The following is a 7,940-nucleotide window of genomic DNA, read 5'->3' as shown; positions in this document are numbered from 1 at the left end:
TCTTTCCGCTTTACCGTTCATCTCAGGAGAGTAAGGTGCAGTTGTTTCATGAATGATTTTGTGCTCTTTATAATACTCATTGGATGTGTGTGATAAATATTCAGTGCCTCTGTCACTACGATAACGCTTGATTCTTTTATTGAATTGAGTTTCAATTTCTTTGACAAAAATTTTAAACATATCAAGCGCATCACTTTTATTTTTCATTAAATACACATAAGTGTAATAAGAGAAATCATCGATAAAAGTTATAAAGTATCTTTGCCCGTTTCTAGTCAAGTTACCATCAAGTTCGCATATATCGGAATGTACTAATTCAAATGGTTCGGTTTCTCTTATTACAGATTTATGAGATCCTTTTGTTATTTTTGCTTGACTACAAAACTGACATTTTTCAAATTCATTCAAAGATAACTTAGGAATTAAACCGAGATTGCTCATATTAGAAATGATTCGTTTATTAACGTGACAGAGTCGTGCATGCCAAATATTAAAATCACACACTACAAGAAATTTGCCATTTAGCAACAGCAAAAACCGTTGGTAAAGGTTCAAAACGCCGTTGGTATAGGTCATAAAACCTATACCAACGGCACTTGCTGCCGTCTAGGATACTTAGCTTTTACCAACGGCAAAATGCAGTCACAATAGCTTATACCAACGGAAGAATTGGGCGTTGGAAAAATATTTGAGCTATAGCAACGACTTTTTACACCTGATTTTTTAGCTTTAGCCACCAGATATCCGTTGGTAGAAGACCAAACTGTCTGTTGCTATAGGTCTACTTTTTTTTTTCACAGATAACATTTTAATCTAAATTAAATATTTTTTTAAGAAGAAAAGTTTAACACTGTTTTTTATATGCACTACACAATATTTAAAGCAAAATAAGATAAAATTTCAATTTCATTATATTCTCAAATTAACAAGTCTTACAAACATGTGAAATAACATCTTACAAACCAACAAAGCTACATGGTACCAAGCTCTTATCCTTGTAGAATTAACTTAATTACAAACTATTGATGACTTAAGCTTCGATTTCTATTAATGATTTAATCATCTCCTCTTAAGAAACTAGAAAGGAGAAGGTTATCAACACAATCCTTGAATCATTCTTATTCTTTTGAAATTTAGCAGTCTCTTTAATCTCTTTCACGCTAGTAGCAAGCCTGCAAGAATAATTACAATTTCAGACATATCAATTGCAAGTATTTTAATCAGGCTGAACAAGAATTATAATTCTTAATGGAGATGTGGTTATCAAACAGAAAAATAGCAGATTATCATATAAGGAGATAAGTCTTAATGTTCTCTTTCTTGTAGAACACAGTCAGGATCCTTTGGTTTACACAACACCCAACAGGAAACACACACCACACAAAGCCTACATTCTACAATAACAAAACACAACAGGGAGAAAATACACTCGATCCTAAAAGAAATCTCATCAAAAAAAAAACGCCAATGCCATGTAAAAGTAGCATTTTTCCTGTTATCATCTCGGTTATATTTTAATATAAATATTAACTCAGCACAACAAATCACAATCAAAATGACAAACCAAAATCTCCAAATTACAAAAATATTAAAAATCTAAAAAGAGAACTAGGAAAAATAACTTGGTCTATTGTATCCTTAGCACCTAATTTCATAGTAATTACAAATACATATTGCAGTGGTTGTCATCATACTACCAGTAACTTCTGTATTAAAAGTTCAACTAGCACAAAAAATTAATGCTAATTAGTCCCTAAGATGATAATGGTATAGGAAGTACCTTGCAAGGTCTGAAGAGAAGTGGCTTTCTCTTTGTAAACATTCACATGTAGTACTTGAAACTTGGTGGTTTTATTCTTCCAGGAACTTTCAAACTGCATCTTGTAATCAAAAAAGAAGAATTAAACAAGTTGTCTGCAACACATATTTTCATTCTTGCTAATGACTCATTTAACAACATTCATAAACCAATTTGCATTTTGAATACCTCTTTGGAACTTTTTGAAAGTGCCTTGGAAGACATAGGACATGGACATCGTTGTATAAAACAAAGGACATGGACATTGTTGTATCCACAGGACGCTGCTAAAAATGCTTACAGAACCTAAACCAATAGCTGCAAATTAAATTAATCAATTCAGTTACTCTGTTTTTTCAACAACATGCATGGTAGTGCAATCTGCCAGACAAATTGGAAATAATTTCTTCAAAGAAATAAAAAAACATAATTTCATGTCGGTTGGTGTCGAGTGATGTCTAATTGTGTAAACAAAAGAACCAAAAAAATATTTATCATGTCTTCACATTGACACCTTTGATATCTCTTCCATATACGATTCAATATCAATTAGAATATATCTTTCTATACATACAACACAACCAAATATAACAATTTGTGAGATTGAGAAGACCAATAACTCTAAGAGACTAGCTAAAGTACCATTTCATATTCTAGATTGATCTATTGCCAAAAATTATAGCATAATTGATTGATAAGATGCTGAACTCATGTCAATATTGCAGTTCCTCAAAATAGCCTAAGCTAAGCATGCAGTTGGAATGCTTTTACCAATACAACCATACAGATATTCATACACATACATCCCTATGATTTTACAGCCTAATAAATTTGCCAAAATTGGAATAAAAACCATATAAGTCAGAACAGTAAATGCAAGCCACAATGAACAACCTTATTAAAAATGGCAGTCAGAACAATAAATGCAAAAAGAATAGACCTGAAGTTTGAGATTGCTGTGAAATAAACTTTTCCTCAAATAGTGACTTCAAATCAGCAGGAGCAATTGATTTTGATGAAAGCCACCTAACTCGGATTAAAAAACAGATCACTAGTAAATTACTAAATACCATACTATTCAAAATTAAATACTAAAATACCTTAAACATTACTCAAATTTTCATGAATTATTCATTCATATTCATAGTATGAAATAAAAGAGATAGCAAAATCGAAAATCGCTAATAACAATTGTATAAAACTAGTACAAGTTAGTGTTTTACTATTGATTGGTCTTCTTTGACCGCTTGCACTTCTGACACGCGCCAATGCCGCCTGGTGCGGTGGTCCTGATTTTTCCGCTATAGCTGTCAGTGCGGACGCTTTTGACAACAGAGCTGAATGGTCAAGAAATTATCAACAAACATGGAAAATGTTAGAATATAAGATAACTTTATAAGATAGCACAACAGTCATATACAACAAACTCAAAGTCCCAAGAGAGTCAAACAGAGTCCCAACACTCTAACTCTATCATTATTCTCAATATTTTTCTTAGGCATCACCAGAAGAGTGACAAAAAACACCTACCATATGTAAATTTTAAAAATTGAAAGTAAATTGGATGAGCTAAAGCCAAGTTAGTGAACAAATTTAGATAGATTTCTGAAACCAATATGAATGGTTGAATCCAACAAAGAAGTGAGAGTAAATTGGTTTGGTTACAACGACACCAAACAGCAAGAAGTGTTTTTTATTTTGAAGAAACAAAATGCAACAAAATAAAGAGGCACGCCTAAGATCATCTACAAAGAAACAAAATGCAACGAAATAAACCAAAAAATAATAGAAGCTGACCTGGATATCTAAGTAGCCCTCATAACACAACCCTTTAATATAATCTTGCAACCTGCAAAAACGATATGTAAAGAAATCAGGAAAATGAAGGATAGGATAGCCAAAGCCAGGCATTTTACAACCACATCTAAATTCATAAATATCACCTTTGCTGCATGTTTATGTCCATTGACTTGCAATATCCTAATGCAATCTTCAGACTGCAACATCATAATCATTGGGAAAGTGAAACCAGAGTATGAATATCAAATTTGAGGCTAACGACTACACAACCTAATGGTTATGATCTCAAAGCAATTACTCATACAAATATTCAAGGGCTTTGTGGGATAGCAACTTAAACTTGTCATTTCATATTGTATAAATTAATTTCAAATTGGCATATGCGGCTATAAAACTACCTACACATCAACGAAGTGTAAAAAAGAAACCAAACGACAGTAGAACTTCACCTGGACATGAACAGAACCTTGAGAACACAGCCCACTCCAATAATTTCACTACCTGCAGAAAATATGAAAATAAATCAGAAAAATGAAGGATGCAATTTTACAACCACATATAAAATCATCCATATCACTGTAAAGTGATATCAATCAAGCATAAAACAATTAATTGTAAAACGAAAAAACACCATAAAAAAAGATACAAACCTATGATATGATCATCTACAATAAAAAAAACTGCAAAGAAAGAAAACAAAATACAAATGAACCTCACCTGAAAAAGTACATAAGCTTCAAACTTGAAAAACATGTAGATAAGAGGAAAAACGCAACAAATATTATAAATCATACACCTTCATTCAGACAATTTTACAAACACCTTGTGGGTTGAAGAAATCAGCAGCAGTGCATGTACAAAATTGAAATAACTAATTAGAATCTTAATTCATGGCATAATTACTACCAAAATTCGATAACCAAAATAACATAAATAACAATATAGAATCAATTCATGAAAAAAGAGATGGAAAGCAAGATGAAAACTCTTATCACATTTTGAACATATAGGGAGATGAACGAATTTACCTTATAATATCTTGTGGAACATAATTTGAGTTTTGGGGAAATCGATTGAAGGTTCTAGAAATAGGTTTTGGGGCTGTGAGCAACAATCAATTCAAGAAACATAATTTGGGGGTTTTGATTGAGAGATTGAATTGATTTCAGGGAAAGATAAGGTTTACAATGGATCGATTGAAGGTACTAGAAAGATTGAGGGATTGAAGAACTGGGTTTTACGATTGAGCGATTGATTGATTCTGAGAAAGATTGTTTTACGTACTACTTCTGAAAACTGAATTCTAACGAAGGATGGGTGTAGGGTTTGTGAAGTTTTTGTTCTACTTTTTGTGTGAGGAGTTTTGTTTTGTGAGAGAAAGAAATAGGTGAAAAAATAATAAACTAAGAAGAGGCTAAAGAATTGAGCGCTTAACTTTCGTTTTGGAGGCATCTGAAAAATTTCGTGAAAACCGATATGGTGCCTTTTCTCTCCTTCCCTATACCAACGGTTATAGGAATTTCGGTTGCTATATTCTATCTATTGCAACGCTTTGTTTTGCGGTTGCTAAAGGTGTCCGTTGCTATATGGCAAATTTCTTGTAGTGACACAACATATAAGCAGAAGGAGAAATTTTATTCATAAGATTCAACTTAAACATATCATCAGTAGCATACCCTTTCCCAACAAAAACCCCATCCTTAGTAATAGAGTACATGTCACATGCTATGATTTGTTCAAAACCAGCCTTATTCAATAAAAAACCAGAAACTAAATTCTTCCTAATTCTAGGAGTGTGCATCACATCCTTCAATATGAAAGTCTTCCCGGAGGTGAATTTCAGCTCCACATCTCCGGTTCCAGCAACTTCAGTGGTGTGAGAATCTCCCAACAGCACCTTCTGATCTTCAGCAGCAGTGTATGTCTTAAACATAGCACGTTCATAACAGACATGGCGAGATGCACCAATGTCTATCCACCAACCATCAGATCCACCCACCATGTTGATTTCAGTTATCATTGCCATATACGGCTGCTCCTCATTTGTTGTCAAGTGAGCCTGAGTTTGAGCTGGTCTAGTGGATGGGTTTCTACACTTTCGTGCCATATGACCTGGTTGTCCGCAATTGTAGCAATTAAACAGTTGAGCAGGGTCATTCTTTGATGGTTGAGCTCTTGGGACCTTGTGCGGGTTCCCATTCTTATTCCGATTGGAATTCTTATTTGCAGGACGGTTCTGATTCTTAAATTGTTTGCCAGCAGGCTTCAGAACAGCACCCACAAATTTCTTTTTAGTGTTGTTGTTCGAGACAGCAAACACCTCTTCATTTATTTCTTGTTTTCTTGCCTCTTCTTCAATACGAAGTCGAGTAATCAGACTTTCAAGAGAAAACTCCTTAGTCTTGTGCCTAAGGGCATTCTTGAAGTCCTTCCAAGCAGGGGGAAGTTTATCAATTATCACAGCAATCTGAAACTGCTCAGGTAATTGAATTCCTTCAACAAAAATCTCATGAGCAATATTCTGAAGCTCCTGAGATTGTTCTTCGACAGATTTCTCGTCGTTCATCTTATAGTTTAGGTACCGGCTCACAACAAATTTCTTTGAGCCAGCCTCTTCAGTGTTATATATATTTGTTCTGAAGAGCATCCCAAACATCCTTAGCTGTCTTATGAATCAGATGCAGATCATATAGATGATCCGCAAGATAGTTCAATATGTAATTCTTGCACAGGTAATCCTCTTCTTTCTAGAGGAGTATATCCTTTTCAACCTGTTTCACGTTTTCAGCATGTTCGGCAGTAAGCCTCTCCAACTCAGCATTTGCTGCAGATATAGAAGCATCTGTAGCCACTGCTGTCTTACCGTTACTAGCCGTTTCCATAGGAACCGACATCGATGGTATCACAGGTATGTTATCCTTCAAGACGTGGGCAACCTTTTTCGTAGTTAGAAAAAACATCATCTTTGTTTGCCAACGCTTGAAGTTACTACCGTGAAACTTAAACGGTTTGTTGAAGTCGACAGCTGTTCCAGAGACACTAATTTCGTTGTTGGTATTCATGGTTTCAGAAACGTCTTAAAATTGTTGTTTTTCGATTTAAAAATTATACCGAACGAAATTATTGGGCGAGTCACGACCAGGTCGTTTTCTTTAAGACGTTTCGCGGCACTACCCTAGTTTGTGCAAGGTAGACTATCAACCATGCCGTCTCCAGGATAAAACAGCCCAGATCACTGTTACGAGTATATACTGCACAGTATATAGTCGCTCGAGAATTACACCTCAAAGTATGGTTCAATCGTTCGATCGAAGCCACTCGATACGGTACGTAACCGCTCTAATCAAAACCGATGGGACAGAAAGTAGTAGAAGAAGAAGAACGATTTATTAAAATCGAAGGGAGAAGAGAGAAAATCGCACAGGAAGCATCAACTGTGAGATTTTGGTGTGAAGAATGAGTGGGGAGAGCTCTCCTTTTATAGGTAGAGTTCGTAACAAAAAACCGCGTGACTTGGGGATTAAGTCTGCTTAATCCTTAATCAAACGCGTGACTTGGGGATTAAGTCTGCTTAATACGCTTTCGTATAATGAAAAATTAATTAATTAATTAATTTAACGTTTTCAAGTGACAAAAAAAAATATATATCAATTTTTTTAACCCACGACCCAAGCCCAAGCCCGGCCCGGACGGCGGCGTCGCGCGTGCGATATATATACTTTGTAAGCGTTCACCCATTCACAAAAATGGGTACCCCAAGGGCACACCCTTGGAGGTCACCCCACCCTTATATAAACACTTACTAGTTGGGGTGACTCTCCAATGCGGGACATTTTTAAGTCACATACGTACCCACACACTAGTTTCTCATAGTGTTTTCTTTCTTTCCAATTTTCTCACTAGAATTAACTAGTGTTCCAACATAAGTCTTTTGGCTCTTATAGACACGTATGGAGTATATTTATTTGCCCTCATCCTTTCATTATGACCATAACAAACTAACATCACACGTGCTTATAAAAAACATGGATTTTCATGAGTTTGAAAGCTTGCTTGCATTGCATTGCTTGAAAGGTATTCTTTACATTTTGTATTATTCTTTTCATAACTTTTTCTTGATTTATGCCGTTTACCAATGTGTTTGTTGTATATTTCTTGACACCTACTTTGGATAGAAATCCAATCCCTGACATGGACAAGATTGTTAAAGAAATACGACTTCAATACAAGACTATTTGTGTTGAGTTTCATTCCAATGAAGTGAGTATGCATATTTAATTTTCAGTTTTCTTTTGGCAGAGAAAATCCTAGCATTGAATGTATAATGTATTGCTTATTCTTT

The 7,940-nt window shown here is 34.8% G+C and overlaps 1 long non-coding RNA gene across 7 annotated transcripts; it reads right to left on the bottom strand.

Annotated features, from left to right (window-relative positions):
* Nucleotides 1-888: 888 nt before the first annotated feature.
* Nucleotides 889-5,000, bottom strand: LOC146935417 (uncharacterized). Of its 7 annotated transcripts, none has more exons than XR_015030230.1 (9): nt 4,627-5,000; nt 4,048-4,099; nt 3,742-3,795; nt 3,596-3,647; nt 3,022-3,135; nt 2,739-2,824; nt 1,988-2,116; nt 1,781-1,874; nt 889-1,172 (listed from the first exon to the last, which is right to left on the bottom strand). It is a non-coding gene; the product is annotated as an uncharacterized LOC146935417 (long non-coding RNA). The 7 variants fall into 7 exon arrangements; XR_015030234.1 differs by lacking the exon at nt 4,627-5,000 and adding an exon at nt 4,316-4,349 and having other exon boundaries at nt 3,007-3,135; XR_015030233.1 differs by lacking the exon at nt 4,627-5,000 and adding an exon at nt 4,316-4,349 and having other exon boundaries at nt 2,739-2,828.
* Nucleotides 5,001-7,940: the final 2,940 nt, after the last annotated feature.

The sequence above is a fragment of the Medicago sativa genome, chromosome 3 (assembly GCF_051527215.1).
Source record: "Medicago sativa cultivar Bolivia chromosome 3, Bolivia_mono, whole genome shotgun sequence".
Taxonomy (NCBI): Eukaryota; Viridiplantae; Streptophyta; class Magnoliopsida; order Fabales; family Fabaceae; genus Medicago; species Medicago sativa.
Note: the sequence above shows the minus strand (reverse complement) of the source record. Positions and strands in the feature narration are given on the sequence as shown.